We start from the raw sequence: 23,661 nt of genomic DNA, 5'->3' as shown, positions 1-23,661 counted from the left end.
ATGCGATTTTAGCATACGGATGCCATACGGATACTAGATGCGAGGAAGTTGCATCATCGCATTGCAAACGGATTCCATATGGATCACCATATGGAGAAAATTTGTGCAATTCTCGGCCGTCAAAATTGAACCGATTTTTTATGCGTTAAGTGTGACTTCAACCTTACCCTGAGATGCGCCATTGGCAAGTGATGAGGGACGCATTGCCTACTGAGGCCCTCTGAAAAGGCCACAAAATGTGTTATTAGGGACAACTATGATATCAGCGATGTCACCGACTCTTAGTTATAGTGGAAAAAATGCTCCAAAAGATGCAACATGAGTTGAAAGAATAAGAGCAACTTCCAAATGTTTTCTGAAGTTCATTAATTTTTTCTTGGTGCTTTTTATTGGCTGTGACGGGCAAGACATGGCAGCCCACCACCATTTTTCTGAACTGTTAGAAGCCATTAAAATGTAAAAAATTATCATGAAACTAATAAAATACATGTAAGTTTATGGCTGTAATGTGAAAAAATATGGAAATGTTCACGGGGTATGAATTTGTTTTCAAGGTGATGATAATGCCTGTAAAGCTCTGTGGAGTATGATGGCGCTATATAAGTAGGCATAATAATAAGGCAGTGTATGGGAAACAGGAGACTGTGATGCTTCATGCCTACTGCCCTATCAGCATACTGCTCATCTATGCTGGGTGGTCAGCAAGCAGGCATAGGCGTGGAAGCACCATGTGGAAACATGAAAGTGCAGCATTAACTGCAACCCTTCCTCTTCAAATATACCACCTTCTATCTCAACTACCAAATGACATTGTGATAAAGACCCTGGTGGGGTCGAAACGTCTTACTTTGTAGCACATTTCACAGCCAACTTTTTTTGTGTTTGTCTTATCAAAATAAAGAACCTTGGAATACCTAAAATAGAGTGTGCGGTGAATTTCTCTAGCATTGTAGCTATGGACTATTATCTTATTTATATCAACATTTCTGGGGGTTTTCTCCACCTACCGGACTTTGATATTTTTTCTATCTTGCAGGGTTGAATAAAGCTTACCAGGGCCAGCCTATGGTGAGTGGGGTAGAAATGAGGGAACCTTTTAAGGTTTGGTTAGGTTAGATTTGATGAACGTTTAGACATTTGCCAAATGTATTCGCTGAACAGTTCAACTAATGTACCCGAATCCCATTAACCCCTTCGCACCCGAGCCTGTTTTTGCCTTCGTGATCGGGCCAATTTTTTCAATTCTGACCAGTGTCACTTTATGAGGTCATAACTCTAGAACGCTTCAACGGATCCTACAGATTCTGACATTGTTTTATCATGACATATTGTACTTCATGATGTTGGTAAAAAAATTTTGATATGATCTGCGCTTATTTTTAAAAAAATCAAAATTTGGCGAAAATTTAGAAAATTTTGCAATTTTCAAACTTTTAATTTTTATGCCCATAAATCAGAGAGTGATATCGCACAAAATAGTTAATAAATAACATTTACCACATGTCTACTTTAGATCTGCACAATTTTGGAAACATAATTTTTTTTTTTAGGAAGTTATAATGGTTAAAAGTTGACCAGCGATTTCTCATTTTTACAACAAAATTTGCAACACCATTTTTTTTAGGGACCACCTCACATTTGAAGTGAGTTTGGGGGATCAATATGACAGAAAATACCCAAAAGTGACACCATTCTAAAAACTGCACCTCTCAATGTACTCAAAACCACATTCAAGAAGTTTATTAACCCTTCAGGTGCTTCACATGAATGAATGGAATATGGAAGGAAAAAATAAACATTTAACTTTTTTTCACAAACATTTTACTTCAAAACCATTTTTTTTTATTTTCACAAGTGTAAAAAGAGAAAATGAACCACAAAATTTTTTGTGCAATTTCTCCCGAATACGCCAATACCCCGTATGTGGGGCTAAACCACTGTTTGAGCACACGGCAGAGCTCAGAACGGAAGGAGTGCCGTTTGACTATTTCAATGCAGAATTGGCTGGAATTGAGATTGGATGCCATGTCGCATTTGGAGAGCCCCTGATGTACCTAAACAGTGGAAACCCCCCACAAGTGACCCCATTTTGGAAATTAGACCCCCCCAAGGGACTTATCTAGATGTGTGGTGAGCACTTTGAACCCCCAAGTGTTTCACTAAAGTTTATAATGTAGAGCCGTGAAAATAAAAAAAAACATTTTTTTTCCACAAAAATGATCTTTTAGCCTCCAATTTTTATTTTCCTAAGGGTAACAGGAGAAATTGGACCCCAAAAGTTGTTGTCCAATTTGTCCTGAGTATGTTGGCACCCTATATGTGGGAGAAAACTACTGTTTGGGCACACGGTGGGGCTTGGAAGGGAAGTAGTGACGTTCTGAAATGCAGACTTTGATGGAATGGTCTGCGGGTGTCATGTCGCGTTTGCAGAGCCCCTGATGTACCTAAACAGTGGAAACCACCCACAAGTGACCCCATTTTGGAAACTAGACCCCCCAAGGAACTTATCTAGATGTGTGGTGAGCACTTTGAACCCCCAAGTGTTTCAGTAAAGTTTATAATGTAGAGGCGTGAAAATAAAAAAATCATTTTTTTTCCACAAAAATGATCTTTTAGCCCCCAATTTTTATTTTCACAAGGGTAACAGGAGAAATTGAACCCTAAGAGTTGTTGTCCAATTTGTCCTGAGTACGCTGGTACCCCATATGTGGGAGAAAACTACTGTTTGGGCACACGGTGGGGCTCGGAAGGGAAGTAGTGACGTTCTGAAATGCAGACTTTGATGGAATGGTCTGCGGGCGTCATATTGCATTTACAGAGCCCCTGATGTACCTAAACAGTGGAAACCCCCAATTCTAATTCCAACCCTAACCCCAACACACCCCTAACCCTAATCTCAGCCCTAACCATAACCCTAACCACAAACCTAACACCAACACACCCATAACCTTAATCCCAGCCCTAGCCCTAACCCTAGCCCTAACCCTAGCCCTAACCCTAACCCTAGCCCTAACCCTAACCCTAGCCCTAACCTGTGTACCTGCTTTTTTTTTCTTTACTTTTTTTTATTTTTGTGACAAGATCTCTGCTCTGCGATCTGACTCATAGTAACGCCACTTCTCCTCTGATCTCATACTGACAGATGATCAGAGGTGAAGCAGCGTTACTATGTGACAAGATCGCTGCCTGGCACATAATAACGTGACTTCTCCTCTGATCTCACAATGACAGATGATCAGAGGTGAAGCAGCGTTACTGTGTGACAAGATCGCTGCCTGGCACAGCTGTGCCAGGCAGAGATCAGCTGTGCCAGGCAGCGATCTAGTCACACAGTAACGCTGATTCACCTCTGATCATCTGTCAGTGTTAGATCAGAGGAGAAGCCGCGTTACAATGAGTGAGATCGCCGGGAAACAAGCAGCTTTCCCAGCGATCGCTCCCATTGGCTGCTGTGACGCCGACATCATCAGGACCTGAACCAATCAGGTCTCGATGACGTCGGGGGTCCCAGCATGCATTGTGCACCGGGATCCCCGCATTGTAAGGTATGTGGGGGTCCCGGAGGGCACAAAACCGCCGACAGTAGATAAACGTCGGCGCTGCACAAAGCCCAGCAGGCGCCAACGTTTATCTACTGTGGGCGGTCGGGAAGAGGTTAAATTCAATGGGAGGCAAAACCAAACGTATACACAATACCTTAAGGGGTGACAAAAATCTTCCCAAACAGCTAAAATTAGGGGCAGACACCATGAAATGTGGCATCAATTAACCCACAGTAGAAATTTACAAATGGCACAGCAGTAATCAGCCATGGGCCATGCATGAGGTATCAGTGTCTGGGCCGGCATCTACAGCTTTGAATTGAAGTTTCAATGAGGAACTGGTGGTTAAGGAAGCCATGTAAGCCTTTTTAGCTGGGAGCCCTGATACCTCATGCAACACCTCCCAGTTTTTTTTTCCAACTACACTCAGATGGCACAAACATCAGTTTCATACTGTACTACTGGTAGAAAAGTAAAAGGAAAGTAACACAGGTAGTTGAGTGAAAGTTCAGACCTGCCTGTCTGGGAGCCCTACTTACAGATGTAATCCACCTGATAGAGACCCAATTCAGACTTTCCACAGAGTAAAAATATTAAAATAGTCCTCTGACTTACCTTTCACTACAAGCAACTCACCAAATGGAGAGCCAACTTCGAGTCTCCACATTTTAAAAAAAAATATTGTCTCACAAAACTAAAGCAGAATTAATTTCCACAGAGTACAAATAGTATAATAGGTCTCTGACACACCTTCTACCACAGGCAACACATCAGAAGAAGACCCAACTTTGAGTCTCCACATTTCAAAAGATTGCATGTAACATGAGCAGCCACAGTGGGCACAGAATCACGATAAAGATGTCACAGACTGAAATAAAATGAGATTAATGGTTGACACTAAAAACAACACCATGGCCTAGTCTGCTCAGTCTGCAACTGGATTGCAAAAGTCATTGGAGGTCCATGACTTGTTCATTTTCATGAAAGTTAGGTAGTGTACACTTTCAAAGGATAGCCAGATGCACTTATTTGTCAGGATACCACCAGCAGAGAATATGCTGGCTGCAGGGCATGACAAAATCTCAAGGCATGACAGGCTAGCTATGGCCACTCTTCCATTTTTCAAGGCCAAAATGCAAAAGGGTCCAAACTCCCCTGATGGCATTGATATTGAGCTCCAGATACTCCTTCACAATCCTCTCCAGTCGTTCACAAACTTTTCAGTACTCTGTTTTGCTGGGTCACAGGCTGTCTTAAAAATGTGTAAAACGACTCACAGAAATTGCTTATGTCTTTTACAGTGCTGCTATTGCTAATGTTTCTGTGATGATGCCTTGACGTTCCTGGTGTTGGATGTCTAAAGCTGCAATGCACACTGCGTGCCTCACTGCTGTCTTGTGTAAAACCACTTTTAAAATTGTCTACAAGCGTGTTTTGATACTCCAACATGCGTGCTTCCCTTTCAACGTGGGGGGAGGGGGCATCTGGCTAAAGTTACTCTTGTACCGTGGATCTAACAGAATGGCAACCCAGTAATTAGCAATAATTCTAATGTTAAAAATGCGGGCATTATGTTGAAGATAGTGAAGCAAGAAGGTGCTCAAGTGTTGGGCACTTCCATGAGGCCCAAGTCAATGGTGTATTGGTGGCAGTGTAACTCAAAGTTGCTTCCTCCATCCCCTCCCACCAACCACGGACAACAGAGTGCAGATCATTATCTTCTTCATCTCCTGGCTGTTGCTAATCCATCACCTCTTCATCCTCGTCCTCCATTTGTTCCTTGGCTCCTGCACCTTCACTAACAATTTGTCTGGTACAATAAGCCTCCCGGGTTCACTGTAAGCCACTCTCACATGGCACCCGCCTGTGTGACAACAGTCTGGTAATTTGATATATTGTTATCCCTTCCGCATCCTCCTCTGCTTCCACCTCTTCCTCTGGGACCACCACTTCCTCACGCATACTATTCAATTTGTGCTCCAGTGTGTAGATGACTGGAATAGTGATGCTAATGATGGCATCATCAGCACTAACCATCTTATTAGCCATTTCAAAACTGTGCAGAAGGATACAGAGTGTGACGGCCAGGAAGGTTACGTCCGAGAGTGGACCCTCTGGATCGCGGCACTGGAGCTCCCGGGGGTGAGCGCGCCTGGTGGTGCCGACCCCTATACAGGGGCCGTTAGGGGCAGACCCTCGGAAGACAGATACCGCGACTGCTAGAACCAAGAGGGGTGGCTCAAAGGACAGAGTGAGAGGTACAGGACTGAGAACGGAATGCAGGACAGAGTAGGAAGTACAGAACAGAGTACAGGACGGAGACACGGAGTACAGGACTGGGAACTGGAGTATAGGACGGAGACACAGAGTACAGGACTGGGCACTGGAGTACAGGACGGAGACACGGAGTACAGGGCTGGGCACTGGAGTATAGGATGGAGACACGGAGTACAGGACTGGGCACTGGAGTACAGGACGGAGACACGGAGTACAGGACTGGGCACTGGAGTACAGGACGGAGACACGGAGTACAGGACTGGGCTCTGGAGTACAGGACAGAGACACGGAGTACAGGACAGAGATTCGGAGTACAAGACTAGAGAGAGAGTGTGAAGGGGGAAACCCCTAAACACTTGGCAAGGAAAAGGCACCGATAATCAGGCATCTCCACCATGCTGGAGATGCCTGATACACCCTATGCTGCTGGCTGATTGGGTGCTCAGGCTTCAGGGCAGGCGCTGCAGGGTTAAGAGACCTGCAGAGTGCGCGCCCGTGGCCTAAGGCGCTCGCATAAGACAGGCACGCGCCAGCCTGATGAGAATGAGGAGGAGGCGGGCACAGTGCGGCGTGGGGAGTGCCGTTGAGTATAGGCGGCAGCGGGCCCCGCCGCTGCTGGGACGGCGGCGGCTACCAACGCCGACATGACACAGAGGTCCTTCATCTGTGCACACTCTGCAAGTGTGATTTGCAGCTTGTCCATACTGCATTGGCCCAGGCTATGAAAAAGGACATATTGTACCAGGGCTCGTTGCTGCTGCTAAAGTCGCTGCAACATTTTCAGAGTGGAATTTCACTGTCGGAGCATTGCAAATCAAATAGTTAACCGGTTGGCTGAAAGACCTTAGTAGCAATGCAAGTCAATGATCTGCGGGGTGCGATCGTTAAAAGTGTGCACACAGTGGCTGTGCTTTCTGCAGCAATGCATTGAGGCTGGGATAGTAGCAGATAAATAGCTGTACCACCAGATTAAGGATGTGAGCCATGCAAGGCACATGTGTGAGATTGCCATGGCATGGCATAGGGCAGCCACCAGGTTTGCACTGTTATTACACACAGTGTTCCCTGGTTCTAGGTTCAGTAGAGACAGTCATTGCTCTAACTCAGACTGGATAGCTGTCCACAACTCTTGAGCTGTGTGACTGGGATCTCCAAGGCAAATTAATTTTATCACTGCCTGATTGTGGTGAGCCCTGGCAGTGCAGTACAGAGGTAGAGTTGATTCTATCTGCACTTTTGGAATATGTGTCTGACCAAGGGAGAGGTTGAGCTCACAGGTGGAGGCCCTAGAGAACGTGGAGGAGCCAGAAGCCGTGGAGAAAATGTTAAATTCAAAGTCTTGTCCCGCAAGCCTTAGGGATTTAAAGACTTGTGGAGCAGCCCTTTGACCGCCTGCCTCCACAGCAACCAGAATCATCCAGTGCCCCGTCTGTGAGATGTACCGCCCCTGCCCATGCTTGCTTGTCCAGATTTCAGTGGTGAAATGCACCCTTGCAGGCATAGAGTTTTACAGGGAATGGGTAATGTTGTCTGTTACATGCTTGTGTAGCGTGGGTATTTCTTAGAGAAGTAATGGAGACTGGGCAACTGGTACTGGGGGACAGCGACGACCATCAACTTTCTGAAACCATCTGTATACATCAGATAGAAAGGTAGCATTTACGTTGCCAACAGACTGGAGATGGTGCAGTTCAAGTTTTTAGATTTGCCATGTGTAGGAACCATTCTTTTACGTGACCACAACTGCGGAACCAAGGGATGGCTGCTGTGCTGAGAGAGGGTGGAGTATGGACAACAGCACAAACTGCTGGACTGTGAGTGAGGTGCAGGCGGAGATGTTATGGTGGATTGAGAAAGATGTGTTGTGCTAGTGTGGTGCCCCCAGGAGTATGGCCACCACACTGGCTTTGCCTTCCTCCAGGGGAGGGTAATGCCAGGCTTAGAGGCAATGATGGGTCTCTCTCACAGTCAATCTATACATGCAACACAGTTCCACTCCAGGCCAGCAGGGGGAACTCTGAACCAGGATGTAGGGGAAGGGTATCCTCTGAGGGCCGAGAGGGAGGAGTGGGGAGATAGTCTGCGGAGGGTGAAGTGTGCAGACGTGGAGAACGAAGCTGAGAGGTTGATCTGCAGAAGGCCAGCTCCCTCAGCTTGAGAGCGCACGAACTGGAGTCTGGTCTCCACGGTGGTACAGACACTGACGGTCCTGCCACAGATACCAGCGGAGTAGGAGGCTGTAAATGCCCTGCTCCCACCAAAGACTTGGGACACAACAGTAATGGAATAGAAAGCCAGGACTCAGGAGAGGAGTCCCTGAGAGAGGCTACAGCTGTCTGTCATACAAGTAACGTTCTAGGAACATCTGAGGAGAGGCATTTCAGAGTAACTAAGGACTGGAGTTCTTCACACTACAAAGCGCTAGGAAAGGAGACTGCACAGCCCATCTGTGGGAGAGAATCCTGAATTGCTTCCAGGCTAACCTGCTCCATACCATCTGTAATCAGGACCCTGGACTGCATATACTCAGTAAAGGTAAAGAAACTGCAACCGCTGTGTCTTGAGAAAACAAAAAGCAAAAAACACAAATATCCTGAACTAAAAAGTAAAAAGTATACTGCAAATAATGCATAAAGGTAATAATAATCATAAGGGTATTTAGTAAACATAATTTTGATCAAAATAATGTGCAAGCCATCCCGCCACGTCACGGCAACCCTTGTGGGACAGTCCCTACTCTAGTATTTAAAACCTTTTCACTTGCCAAGTGACGTGAATGTGAATAAGGATCGAGCGGCTGAACCACTAGTAACAGCTTAGGCCAGACAAGATGGTTTTCCCAGCTCAGAAAAAAGGGCGGTCACACCCATATATGCATTGAATGCATAATGAAATGTTTTTTATTGTTTTTTATTTTTAACCACTGTGTCTTGTCTGTTCCTACGCTTCTAGCACTGCTACATCCCCATGCCGGGTACATCTACACTGCCCTGGGACTCCAGCTCCACCTGTGGGGAGCTTTACCATCTATGCTGCACACACCATCAGTCCCAGCGGATCTGTAAGCAGCGTTGGCCTAACACCATACTTGCCAAACACCACGGGTGGTGTCAGGAACTATCCTACAATTAACTACATCTCCCCATTGCTTGGGCGCTCAGGGCTACGGACCGGGTCACCGCTGCTGTGACACATCCCCCTGACACCGGCCCTGTACCGAGTACCCCACAGCCCTGAGAGGGCGACCCAATTTGGCGTCACGAACAGGATTACGGAGCCCGGTATCCCCGGGTCCTGTGTGCCATAGACTGTGATTATGAACTGTGTGAATTTGGCGCCAGAAATCGCCATTGCCGTGCTGCTTGGCTGCTAGGGACGGCCTACATGGGCGGAGCCTGCCGCAGAGCACGAAGAGGAGAAGTGTCGCGCGGGAAGAGAGGAAAGCGCGCGAGAGGGGGAGGAGCTGAGGCCTACAGCCCTGAGCGTCGGGCCTGTGAAGCGGCCGCCGGTGAGCTCACCCCAATTCCCCGGCCTAGCTAAAGTTAACTAGGGGGGAGAGAAGATGTCCGCGCCAGGCGGCGGTGCAGCGGCGGACGCCGTTGCCAACCCCACGGCACTGCCAGGAGGAGCACCCACCAGAGCGGTTCCCATAATGCCGCTGTCTATGCCCTACATACCGGGAGCGGCCTGGCTACCGCAATACTCGGGTGAGTCATACACCTTGAGTGAATTTAAAGAAAGACTGTACAGCTTGTTTAAAGTTTACCCTCTGTCTGAAGACCAGAAAGTGAATATCCTAATTGGACAGCTAACGGGTGCAGCACTGAGGGAGGTGAAGGCCTGGCAGGCTGCCGATAAAGAGACTGTTGCAAAGGTCCTGGCCAAGCTGAGGAGCACCTTTGACACCCGTACTGCAGCTGAGATCAAGATGCAGTTCTTTGGCTGTAAACAGAGGGCACAAGACAGTATCAGGGACTATGCCCTCAAACTGCAGGAGGCACTGAGAGCAGTTAAGCAAGTTGATCCTGACAGTGTAAAAGAAGAAGGTAAACTGTTGAAGGAGCAGTTCATTGAAGGACTCCTGTCTAGTACCCACAGGGGGCAGCTACGCATCCTAACCATGCAAACCCCGATCTGAACTTTGCTGATTTTAAGGATAAAGCTATATGGGTGCTGCAGGAACCCACCGACAGCCGTCCAGCACCCCAGAGGCACCTAGCGATCACCTACCATCAGGAAACAATGCCTTGTCCTTCCATCCCTGTGGAGGTTGATGCCCTGACTCTGGATAAGGATCCAACAGAGGAGCTGTGTCTTCAGGTCAGGAGCTGACCAAGGGGATGGCTGCACTTACCAGAACCGTGCAGTCCCTGCAGGAGCCCTCCAGGGAAAAGGTCCAGCTTGCTTCCTGTCCAGTGGATGTCCCGTGGCTCCGGAAGAGGAGAACCCTGCCACTTCAAGGAAGGGACAACGATCGCTATGACCAGGACGTACGTCCCATCTGTCATCTCTGCTACAAAGCATGTCATCTTGCAAGGTACTGTCCTTTAAACGAGCAACCCCTGGAGCAGAGGGCCAACCCCCAGGAGTAGGTTCAGCAGGCCCAAGGAACTGGAGAGCCAAGTATGTGGGAGGGAGACTGATCCTTCCTGTGGTGATTGACGGCATCCCTATGACGCTTTGCTGGACACTGGCTCCCAGGTGACCACTATGCCGTATGTCCTGTACAAGAGGTACTGGGCTGATTCTGAACTCACCCGTGGCCCAACTGATGAACTAACAGTAGTTGCTAGTAATGGTCATACCTTGCCGCAGATTGGATGCAAGAAAATTACTGTAAAAGTGGGGCGGGTAGAGCTAAAATCACAGGGTCTGATAATTGTTGATATTGATCGACGTGAATGTAACCCTATGATGACTCTTGGTACCAATGTAAATGAAAACTGTCTGTCTGAGGTTATTGTCTTGTTGCAACAGGTGGCTGAGACTGCAGGTTTCCGTAGAGCAACGAGTCCTGCAGAAGGAGATCTGGGCCCTGATGCAAAGACAACAGGTAGAACTCTGGCGGAGAGATTGGCAGCATCAGAGTGAGTGATGCTTTCCCCATTGTAACACCCCCCAGGAGTGAAATGTTGATATGGTGACGGGCAGCTATAGGCCTTAGAGGGAAGGATTACCAGGCATTGGTGGAACCAGTAAACTCCAAAAGTAGGCCCACTGTCCTGACAACCAGAGGGGTGGTTGATGTACAAAAAGGGAGAGTACCTGTACGCCTTTTGAATTATGGGGAGGAAGAAGCCACAATACCTCGGTACGCCACAGTTGCCAAGCTGCTCACTGTTAATAACAACTCGTTGCAGGCAGCAGAGCCCTTGGTTTCATCCGACCAGGTGGAGGACAATGACTCTGGAAAGCAGCTAGAAGAGTGGTGCCAGCAACTGCAGGTGGGAACTGACTCTACACCTTCATACCAGAGAAATGGGGTCTACAGAGTGACACAAGAGTATGAGTGGGTATTCAGCAAACACCCACTAGATTTTGGGCTGGCAAAAGGGGTGCAACATCATATCCCCACTGGAGACCATCCTCCCATAAAGGAGAGGTACAGACCTATACCCCCAACACAGTACCAGTGTGCTAAGAGTATGTTGAGGGAGATGAAGGATGCTGGGGTTATTAGAGACAGTTGTAGCCCCTGGGCAGCTCCAATTGTTTTTGTAAAGAAAAAGGATGGTACCATGAGAATGTGTGTTGATTACAGGAAAATTAACAGCATTACATAAAGATGCCTACCCATTACCTAGGATTGAAGAATCCTTAGCTGCACTTAAAGCTACTAATTACTTTTCCACCTTGGATCTCACCAGTGGGTATTGGCAGGTTCCCGTGGCAGAGGCAGACAAGGAGAATACTGCATTTACTACTCCAATGGGTCTCTGTGAGTTCAATTATATGCCGTTTGGGCTCTTCACTGCTCCAGGAACATTTCAACGGCTGATGGAGTGCTGCCTGGGACACATGAACTTTGATACGGTCCTGTTATACCTGGATGATGTCATTGTTTTCTCCAAGACCTATGAAGAGCATCTGGAACACCTGGCTGAAGTATTTGTAACTTTGTCCAATTTTGGCCTGAAGGTGAAGCCTTCCAAATGTCACCTCCTGAAGCCTAAGGTCCAGTACATTGGTCACGTGGTCAGTGCAGAAGGTGTGGCACCAGATCCTGACAAGGTCACGGTCATCCGGGACTGGAAGAAGCTCAGCAACCTCCATGAGGTATGCCAATTCCTGGGACTGGTATGCTACTACCGGAGATTTATCAAAGGCTTTACTGAAATAGCTACCCCGATGCAAAACCTTCTGGTGGGGCAGTCCAAGAAAGGCAAGCAGAAGAATTCCACATTTGAATGGACTGAAGAATTGGAGAAGTCCTTCACAAGACTGAAGATGGCCCTCACAGGTGACGAAGTTCTGGCTTACCCAGATTATGACAAACCCTTTGTGCTGTACACGAATGCCAGCAACGTGGGATTGGGAGCAGTACTGGCGCAGGTACAGAATGGAAAAGAGAGAGTGATCTCCTACGCCAGCAGGAAGCTGCGTCCCACTGAGAGGAACCCTGATAATTACAGTTCTTTCAAGTTGGAGTTCCTGGCCATAGTCTGAGCTGTCACAGAAAGGTTCAAGCATTACCTGGCTTCGGCAAAATTTACAATCTTCACGGACAACAATCCGTTGACCCACTTGGGCACTGCCAAGCTAGGAGCACTGGAGCAGCGATGGATGGCTCAGTTATCTAATTATGAGTTTACCATTAAGTACTGAGCAGGGCACAAGAATGCCAATGCTGATGCGCTATCCAGGATGCCTAATCTGCCAGATGCAGGAGAAGACCCTGAGGCTCTTGAAGAGATAGAGTTGCCTCCCTTCCACCGGCCATTGGCGGCCTAACGTGCTCAGGGAGTGAGAGACTGGCGGTCTGGCTTGAGAGAAGGAACCCTGAATACATTGCCCCATCATGACTGAAGTTGGAAGTTTTGCTCTGAGAGAGGTTCTACTGGACTGGCATGAGGAAGGCCGTTGAGAAGTGGTGCTGGGAGTGTGGATAGTGTAACCTGCGCAGAAAGGATCGAGACAGCCAGAGAGCTCCCCTGCTGCCAATAATTACCAAACAGCCACTTGAGCTGGTAGCCCTGGACCATGTGAAGCTGGTTCCAAGCCAGTCAGGCTACCTCTATGCCCTTACCATTGTGGACCACTATTCAAGATACTTGGTAGTTGTGCCTGTCAAAGATCAAACTGCCAGGACTGCAGCCAGAGCGTTCCAACTGCACTTTTGTAGACCACATGGGTACCCTGAGAGAGTGCTTACTGATCAAGGTCCAGCTTTCGAGGCAGATGTGTTTCATGAATTCTGTAACCTGTATGGTTGTAAGAAGATCCGGACAACGCCGTATCACCCACAGACCAATGGCATGTGCGAGAAGATGAACCAGGTAGTGATAGACCTGCTGAAGACATTGCCCTTGGAGGAGAGGAATCTGTGGCCCCAAAAGCTGCCAGATCTGGTAGACCTCTGCAACCATATTCCAGTGAACTCTACCAACTGTACTCCAGCATACCTGATGAGAGCAAGACCAGGTAGGCTGCCTGTGGATTTGGACATGGGAGTCCTAACGCCTAAAGTAACGTCGCCAGAAGCTGACTGGGACAAGGAGAGGCAGCAGCAGTATAGAAAAGTACAGGAGTGTGTGGAGAAGAGTCTGGCCCAGGCAAGACAGAAGCAGGAAAGGCTTTACAATCAAAATGCACCTGCCGTTCCCTTTTCGCCGGGAAAACAAGTCTTGAAGAGGAGGAGGAGATTGCATAAGCTGGATGACCAATGGGAGGCTGAACCCTATACAATCCTGCCTTCGAACTTTGATAATGCTAAAGTATGCCTTGTGAGCAAAGATGGAGGAGAGACCTCGGCAGCCATTTCCAGAGACCACCTGAAGCTGTGCCCTGACCAGTTGAAGGAAAGAGCGGAAGAATCAGCTAACGTCCCACCTGTGGAGGAAGAAAAGAAGGTCAGCACAGTGCTTGGAGAGTTTCCTGCGAATTGGACTAGAGTTAATGATGCAGTAGTGGTACCAGTGTTGTTGTTTCCCCAAGTAGTAGCACAGGAAGATGGGGCTCAAGAAGACCTTGAAGATCAGGAGAATCAGGTAGTAGATGCCACACCAGCAGTGGAGCCAGAGAACCCTCGCCCTGCCAGTGGTGAACCTGTAGTACCTATGGTGAGTCCAAGAGTTCCTAGACCATCACGTATCCCTGTGCCATGTAGAATTACTAGGAGTGTTTCCAGAGCAGTGCACACACCAGCAGTTAGAACCAGACAAACAGTAAGACCCACTACAGTACCAGTGTTACGCAGATCCACTCGTACCACACAGGGTGTACAACCAGTTAGGTTCCGTATCTAAAGTAAATGTGAATATTGAAATTGAATGTAAATATGTAACTGTTTTTCAAGCTTTTGTACCTACAGGTAAACTGTAAGAGTTCCCTTTTAAAAGTTACCAGTTTTGTTTCATGGACACTGAACCACAGGACTTGTGTGTGGTCAAAAAACTTTATTTATAAATAGTTTACCATTTGCCCAGGAATGGACCATGGATATTGATGCTGGACTTATCATCACAGGACCATTTTTGAGCTCTTGGTTTTTGCATATTTTTCCTTTTTCAAATCTTGCACAAATATTATTGTTCAAATGTTTATATGTTATCTATGTTTTCTTTTGTTCAGTCCAGGTGTGCTGACTTGCACTAGGGGGGAATGTGGCGCCCCCAGGAGTATGGCCGCCACACTGGCTTTGCCTTCCTCCAGGGGAGGGTAATGCCAGGCTTGGAGGCAATGATGGGTCTCTCTCACAGTCAATACATACATGCAGTTCCACTCCAGGCCAGCAGGGGGAACTCTGAACCAGGATGTAGGGGAAGGGTGTCCTCTGAGGGCCGAAAGGGAGGAGTGGGGAGATAGTCTGTGGAGGGTGAAGTTTGCAGACGTGGAGAACGAAGCTGAGAGGTTGAGCTGCAGAAGGCCAGCTCCCTCAGCTTGAGAGCGCACGAACTGGAGTCTGGTCTCCACGGTGGTACGAATACTGATGGTCCTGCCACAGATACCAGCAGAGTAGGAGGCTGTAAATGCCCTGCTCCCACCAAAAACTTGGGACACAACAGTAATGGAATAGAGAGCCAGGACTCAGGAGAGGAATCTCCGAGAGAGGCTACAGCTGTCGTTCTAGGAACATCTGAGGAGGCATTTCAGAGTAACTAAGGACTGGAGTGCTTCACACTACAAAGCACTAGGAAAGGAGACTGCACAGCCCATCTGTGAGAGAGAATCCTGAATTGCTTCCAGGCTAACCTGCTCCATACCATCTGTAATCAGGACCCTGGACTGCATATACTCAGTAAAGGTAAAGAAACTGCAACCGCTGTGTCTTGTCTGTTCCTACGCTTCCAGCACTGCTACATCCCCGTGCCGGGTACATCTACACTGCCCTGGGACTCCAGCTCCACCTGTGGGGAGCTTTACCATCTATGCTGCACACACCATCAGTCCCAGCGGATCTGTAAGCAGCGTTGGCCTAACACCATACATGCCAAACACCATGGGTGGCGTCACGAACTATCCTACCATTAACTACATCTCCCCATTACTTGGGCGCCCAGGGCCACGGACCGGGTCACCGCTGCTGTGACACATCCCCCTGACACTGGCCCGGTACCGAGTACCCCACAGCCCTGGGAGGGCGACCCAGTAGGTGACACAAAAACAGCAGACATGTCCAGTTTCATAACAGCTGATGGGCTCTCACTCACGCCAATTGTAGGGGAAAAAAAGTGAAGTTTCTGTGGCCGGAGACCTGTGTGAAAAGTCTTGGCTTGGTGACGAAGAAGGAATAAGCAGCAGATGTGGTTGATAGGCCACTGTTTGGCGAGGCCCGCTAGTCGGCATTTGCGGTCTTAAATAAGGCTCAAGCTTGGCAACCCTTGCCGCCCCTGTGAACTGCACACTTGTGACCAGTGCTGGCCACAGCCAGAGTTGGGGATGAGGATGCAGTGCTTGTCGTGGTAACATCATTTCAACTGTGTGGGAAGTCGCAACGTAACATCCTCGTATTCGCCCTCCACCTCCTCTGATGAGCTACTCAGCTGCGAACCTCTGGGTACACACCAAGTGAGATCTACAATCTCATCGTCATCATCTCTGTTCTCAAACTCCTCCCTCTAAGAGACTTCCTCTTCTTCCTGCCCTGACACTGGAGCACATGCTCTTTCTGGCCCTCATCTACAAGGCATAGCACTGTGCGGTTGCCAAAGAAAGGGAGTCAAGTAGCCCGTCCAGTAACAGATGTTGTCAGTGGACTTTGAATAGGATGAGACTGTATTTGTTCAGTTGAGTTTTCATTAACATTCACACCTAACCCATGAACACCAAGCCTATTCCCCCCTTCCATCACGACTTTGCTTTTTGCCACTCATTTTGTATGTGCCCTCTCCCTCTTGTAACCTGCTTTATCACAACCTTAGGCCCACAGCTGTCAGTCACCTGTCACTAAATGAACAATCACTATATATATTCTTAGATAGTGTGCCTGAACAACACTGTTATACCTAACAACTTTTAAATGGAAATGTGACCTTCTGGTTTCTCACTGCAACACAGTTTTAGCGCAAAGGATTTGGATTAGCAAATTGGGCCTCCTGGCTGAATCCCAATATTAGGCCTAATGATTTTTTAAGTGGAAATTTGGCCTTCTGATTTGTCACTGAAATACCATTTTATCCCAAATAATTTGGATTAGCAAGTTGGGCCTCCTGGCTGCACCCCATTTTTAGGCCTAATGATTTTCACATGGAAATCTGGCCTTCTGAGTTCATACTGAAATGCAATTTTATCACAAACAATTTGGATTGGCAAATAGGGCCTCCAGAGATGGCCACACAGTTTCAGCACAATCTAATTAGATGCTGGAAGATCGCGTTTACACTGGACACGATCCTATCCAGCTGACAATTTCACTTTCAGCAGCACTAGCAGGAGCGGCCTCTCTGCACTGTGACACTGAGAAAATGATGACATCAAAACAAGATGTCTGCTTTTTATATGGTCAGGAACTTATGACTTCAGCAGCTAATTACAGAAGACCTTGTGTCATGATGTTGAGGATGGGTTCTGCGCGCTAATTGGCTGCCAGAATGTAAATACATTAAGTTATTAAAGAAAAAAAAATGAAAACAAAAATTACATCCCACAGCTCCTCTGACCTAGACACATCCCCTCTCCTCATCAAACAGTCCCCGTCACCCCTTCTAATCATACAGGGCCACTATTCTAGCCAAAGTCATACCAAAAGCATTAGTGGAAACTCGATGATTTGCAGAACTGTGACCAAACTTTGCCGACTGAGTAAAAATGCTTGTGAAAGCGAGCATGACTCCAAATGTGCTATGTTTGTGCCAAAATTTGAGATTGGCGAATTTTTCCAAACAAGTTCTCTCATCTGTAGAGCGGAGAGCCATTTGGGATATTAGGGTGCCAACCTCTGTGACAAGGTAGGGGCAGGATTGTGATGCAATAGGATTTGTCTTTACCACAATGGTTGACATATTTTGAAAATTTGGCTACTTTTTGATAAAACATGGAATTATGAAAAAATATTGGGTAGTGTCATGGGAACAGCAGAGAGAACGTGCAGATCCAACCACTTCCACCAATTTGTATGGGAATAACACTCTGCTGATCCAATTGTCAGGACAAATACACAATTGACTGACGAGTGATGGACGAGGCCACAGCTGTTTTCATTACCAGGCGAGTTAGTGGGGGACTCACAGTGAACGTAGATTCCAATGCATGGAATATATGTACAGTCATAAAGGAAAACTAAAATCCATAAAATATCTCCAGAGACGGGAGAAGAGCTGACAATTTAAACTTCCATTGAAATAGGCCTTCACAAGGAACATATGAGGATGAGGGAAAATGAGTTATAGCTAGGGTGAGAGGAAATAATTAAGAGAGGGGAAATACAAAGAGTGCGAACACCTCATTTCCTGTGAAGCAGTGACTCCCTGCAGCATCCAGGTAATTAAACAGGAAAAATCTTTTCCGGGAACCAGATAAAAAAATGAGATTTGTTTACACAGAAGTAACTTTTGTTCTCATCAAAGCATCTTTCATAGACACTCTGTCTTCCGGGTTCAGATAGGAATATTGAGGTTTGTATCGATCCGATAGTTATGGGACATAGATTTTCGGCATCGAAAGTTAACTGAAATAGTGTCCAGGCAGTTGGACATGAAAAATTGTAAAATCAATTGGAAATAGAATGCAGCAGGACAGATGGACCCTTCACCAAGGAAAGCAGACACTCTCTAAAGACCTCATGAGACACAAAATGAGAATGTTTGGCAAGTGCCAGGCTGGCACTCACATCACTCCACTCCCGAGCCATTTGTATTAGAGCATTGTCGCTCTTTCCAGGTCTTCAGGGAAAGCAAACAAAAGAGAGCAGCTGGAATGCCAAGGGACCGTACATTATGTAAAATACCTAGACCGAGTTTCTCATTTAGTTCAATGTGCATTCTGTGCATATAAGGGTGTGACTGCCCTGTTTCTGAGTTGGGAAATCCATCCTGTCTGGCCTATGCTTTTACTGGTGGTTCAGTTCCTCGCTCCTTGTTCACATTTATGTCACTTGACAAGTGGAAAGGTTTTAAATACAAGAGTTAGGACTGTCCCACAAGGGTTGCCTTGACGTGGCCGGATGGCTTGTACATTCTTTTATCAAAATTATGTTTACTAAATACCCTTCTTCTTATTATTGCCTTCATGCAAATTTTCCAATTTATTTTTTACTTTTTTTATTTTAGGATATTAGCTTTTTTTTTTGTTTTCATTATGTCAAATGCCTGTGACAGGAATGATGCCATCGAGACTATACGATGTGTGTGTGAGAGACCGGCACTTGATAACTCTTATTGTTTGGGTCTCGTGGGGTGTTTTGAATTAGATTCTTTTGGAGTGACTGCTTTTATTGGTGAAGGGTCTATCCACCATTTTAAATGGTACAGTACCTTCTGTAAACAGATGAACAAGAAATACACCGCACTGGTATTTTCACTCACAGACACCATGAGTGCAAAAAGACAGAGCGATTTCATTAAGAACAAGAAAGTAATCATGGAGGACTCCCAGGGCAAAAATCTCAGACAACAGGTGTACAAGGGAAATGCTAAGAAACACAAGTCTGGATCATGTCAGTAACCATCAATTCCTGTGCTGGAAGGCCTGATCTGTGAATGAGTTGCTGACAGGAGAGAAAAGGCTTTGGTTTGGCTTGGACATATTTGTATATTTGAATAAATGCTGATTTTTTTTGTTCAAGAATAAATGTCTATTGTTTATCATGAAAAAATAAGACATCCCCTGAAAATAAGTCCTAACACATCTTTTGGAGCAAAAATTAATAAAAAACCCTGTCTTACTGTATATATGGGGAAACGCGGTAGTTACATGATTCTATGACTGATAACTGACACTTCTATCAACGTGGACACTGAAGAAAATCATAGAAAATAGCACCACATAGGGTGATTATGTGTTTTACAATCCAAAAGGCAAATAGAAAATAATAGAAAGTCCCCACAGGTGGTGGGTAATATGCGGTGTTGGTGGGGTGTAAATACCACAAATGTTGGGTAGCTGGAGAGCAGCCAATGCCTTTTCCATCCCCAGGGTACTGGTAGCCGACCATATTGGCATATTGGAGATAGGGGGTGCCAAAGTTTGTAGAGAGGCAAAATCTGAAGGAATCATATTAGGTAAAATATGAGGGACGATCTCAAGGACCCAACTTTCCATCAGTCAAATATTATAGGAAACTTGTATTTATTTGTAAAGAAAAATATGAGACATGAGACATAGAACAATGGTAATCTTATAAAATACTAGCTGAAGAGCCCGACATTGCCTGGGCAGAGTAACTAACTGTAGTTAGTTATAACAAATTATAATGATTATCCTCCATCCCATAGTCCCGTGCCCATATACCACTACACATCCTCCATCCCATAGTCCAGTGCCCATATACCCATCATACATATCCTCCATCCCATAGTCCAGTGTCCATATACCCATCACACATCCTCCATCCCATTGTCCCATGCCCATATACCCATCATACATATTCTTCATCCCACAGTCCCATACCCATATACCCGTCATACATATGCTCCATCCCATAGTCCAGTGCCCATATACCTATCACACATCCTCCTTCCCATAGTCCCATGCCCATAAATCCATCATACACATCCTCCATCCCATAGTCCCATGCCCATATACCCATCATACATAGCCTTCATCTCATAGTCCCATGCCCATATAGCCATCATACATATCCTCCATCCCATAGTCCCATGCCCATATACCCATCATACATATCCTCCATCCCATAGTCCCGTCCCCATATACCCATCATACATATCCTCCATCTCATAGTCCCGTGCCCATATACCCATCATACATATCCTCGATCTCATAGTCCCGTGCCCATATACCTATCATACACATCCTCCATCCCATAGGCCTGAGCCGGAAGCGCTGATCAGGGAGTTCCTGGAGATGTGCTGTTATGTAACCTGGCAGTGTGGCTCTGTGTGTGGCCACTGATGATGTGATTTTCTACGCCGGTAACAATAGAGCGCGGCAGTTATAGAGGAGGGGGTGATTCATTTCTGTCATGTGCTCTCTGCTCCTTTCTGGGGGCAGACAATGTCTGGGAGCTTATGTTCCCGGGGATGCTAGATTTCTCCCACCTGGTCAGTGTCTGCTGAGGTGTTGTGGAGTGGGAAAACTGTTGTTTATAGCAACCACTCACAGTTCAGCTTTCATCTTTTAAACCGCTCTGGTGAAATGAAAGATGCTTAGTGATTGGTTGCTATGGGCCACACAGGCAGTGTACCCTGTTGTGGTCAAGAAGATGTGCCTATGAAATATATATATATTAGATATTTATTTTATATATTTGATATATATATATAAATATATATATATATATATAAGATATTATACGGGCTATGCGGAGTGGGTGTGGCTTGATACACACATACATACACTCAGTTTTATATATATAGAAAACAATGAGGCTTCAGATGAGCAGCGAGTTCTGGGGGACAGGGGTCTCCCATTTCACACCACTTCTGTTAGGAATTGTAATGGATAATGGGATAATTATGTTATAGAGATATAAAACAGAAAAAGCAAAACTTTCCCCCGTTGTTACGAAGTCGATACTAATACAACGTGATAACAGATTTATTTTGTCTTTTGATTCTTGTGTTATAACATTTTATTATTGGAGCAGAGTGAAATCCGTCACATATTACTCATGTCACTTTTACATCACAAATACTTCTCAGGTTACAGACATATAAGATTATTAGTAATAAGCTGTAATATCAGTGCTATAAAGATACAACAAATCCATGCCCAGTAATATTCTCAGGGCACAGGACACATCCTACCAATTGCACACATCTCAGTGTTGGAGCTGGGGGGCGCCATCCTGTGATTGATGGATAAATGTCTGACATTTTATTACCTCTGTAAGAAACACAACTTTATTGGGAATGTGAAATCCCTATAAAGATGGCGCTTATCAGATTGCAGATCACTGCGGGTATGTAGGTGTAAGGGAACCTGCCATGTGATATAAAGCTAATAACGTGCAGATATGGAGCTAATCTGCAGGCTAATAGCGCTCTGACACTGTGCGTCCCCCGTTATTCCCCCAGGCAGCGTTAGGGTCTCAGTCACCGCTCTGTGCATATGAAATGGTGAAATAACGTTTGATTCCTTCTCCGATTCCTTCACAGTCTCCATCATTTTCCAATGTTACAGGTCTCCTTTATCACAGAGAAATAAATAGAGAAGAAATCTTTGGTGACAACGATCAAAGGTATGTGTGGAGAAAAAAAGGCACAGACTTTCAGGAAAAGAACATCCTGCCGACCATGAAGCATGGGGGTGGATCAATCATGGTTTGGGGTTGTGTTGCAGCTAGGGATGGGTGAATCTACTCGTTAGGACTCGTTACTCTGCGACTAGTAGGGGACTCGCAGGAGTCGGTACTCTGCGAGTTTCCAAGCGATTACTCGCACAGTAACGAGTCCAATGCAAATGAATGGCAATCCTAGTTTTTGCAGAGTTTCTTAGCGATTTTGTGTCAGCAGCTGGACACAAAATCGCTAAGAAACTAGGATTGCTTGTATTAAACTGTGAAAAAACTAGCTAGGAGTTCTCTCTCTCTGTTTTGCAGCGATTCCTGTGCTGGGGGATTCCTGTGCTGGGGAGGAGGAGAATGGGGATGCGAGTTTTGCAGCGATTCCTGTGCTGGAGGGGAGAGAGAGAGAGAACTCCTAGCTAGTTTTGTGTGTCCTAGCTGGACACAAAATCGCTAAGAAACTAGGATTGCTTGTATTAAACTGTGAAAAAACTAGCTAGGAGTTCGTTCTCTCTCTCTCTCTCTCTCTCTCTCCTCGCATCCCCATTCTCCTCCTCCCCAGCACAGGAATCGCTGCAAAACAGAGAGAGAGAACTCCTAGCTAGTTTTTTAACAGTTTAATACAAGCAATCCTAGTTTCTTAGCGATTTTGTGTCCAGCTGCTGACACAAAATCGCTAAGAAACTCTGCAAAAAAAAAAATCTGCATCCCCATTCTCCTCCTCCCCAGCACAGGAATCGCTGCAAAACTTGCATCCCCATTCATTGGACTCGCTAGACTTGCAACGAATAGCGAGTTTCCAAGTCGGACTCGTTACAGCCTAGCGATTCCGAATATTTCAGGATTCGCCCATCCCTAGTTGCAGCCAATGGCACAGGGAACATTTCACGGGTAGAGGGAAGAATTAAACACACATCATACTCCACAATTGACGACCTCAAAAGGAGCAAGCTGAAGGTTTTACAATGGCCCTCACAGTCCCCTGATCTGAACATCAATGATAATCTGTGGCTAGACCTCAAAATAGCAGTGGATGCAGGATGCCCCAGGAATCTCACAGAACTGGGAGAGATTTCCCAGGAAGAATGGATGAAAATCCCTTAAACAGGAACTGAGAAACTCTTGTCTGGTTACAAAAAGCATTTACAATCTGTGATACTTTCAAAAGGGAGTGCTACTAGGTACTATCCATAAATACTCATGGAAAACAATGCATGCTTAGACTGTCATCTAATAGCAGAACATGCTGAATCGTAATAAGCATACTACCAGACTGTATGTACAAGGGGAAAATCCATAATGTATTATCACACCCAAAGACCAACGAAAAACCGATCCAACATCCCAAATATTTATATAATGTGCAAATGTTTATTAATAGCTAAATCAGGTACAAGGAGAGAAGGGACGGATAAAACATGCATGCCTGCACGAGCATGGGCGCACCAACAAGGATCACCAATCCATGTGGTAATAGAATCACTGTCATTTATGGATTTATTGCTTATTGTTATATAAATATTGGGGATGTTGGATCATTTATTCGTGGTCTTTGGGTATAACAGGTACTAACCATGACTTTTGCTGTGGTCCATTTTCCTTTTAGTAATTTTTAAAATATAAAAAATTACAACATTTTTTCTTCCCTAAAATACAGGAAATGTGTCATCTTTAGCTTTAGGCATTTTAGCTATCATTTCTGCTTCAATTTGCTTAACTGTTCACAATAACAGTAATTTTGACCAGGGGTGCCCAAACTTTTACATGTCACTGTAAGACAGG

The sequence above is a fragment of the Dendrobates tinctorius genome, unplaced genomic scaffold (assembly GCF_039654945.1).
Source record: "Dendrobates tinctorius isolate UK_male_01 unplaced genomic scaffold, ASM3965494v1 ptg000192l, whole genome shotgun sequence".
In the NCBI taxonomy this organism is placed as follows: Eukaryota; Metazoa; Chordata; class Amphibia; order Anura; family Dendrobatidae; genus Dendrobates; species Dendrobates tinctorius.
The sequence above is the reverse complement of the archived record's forward strand: the minus strand, read 5'-3'. Positions refer to the sequence as shown.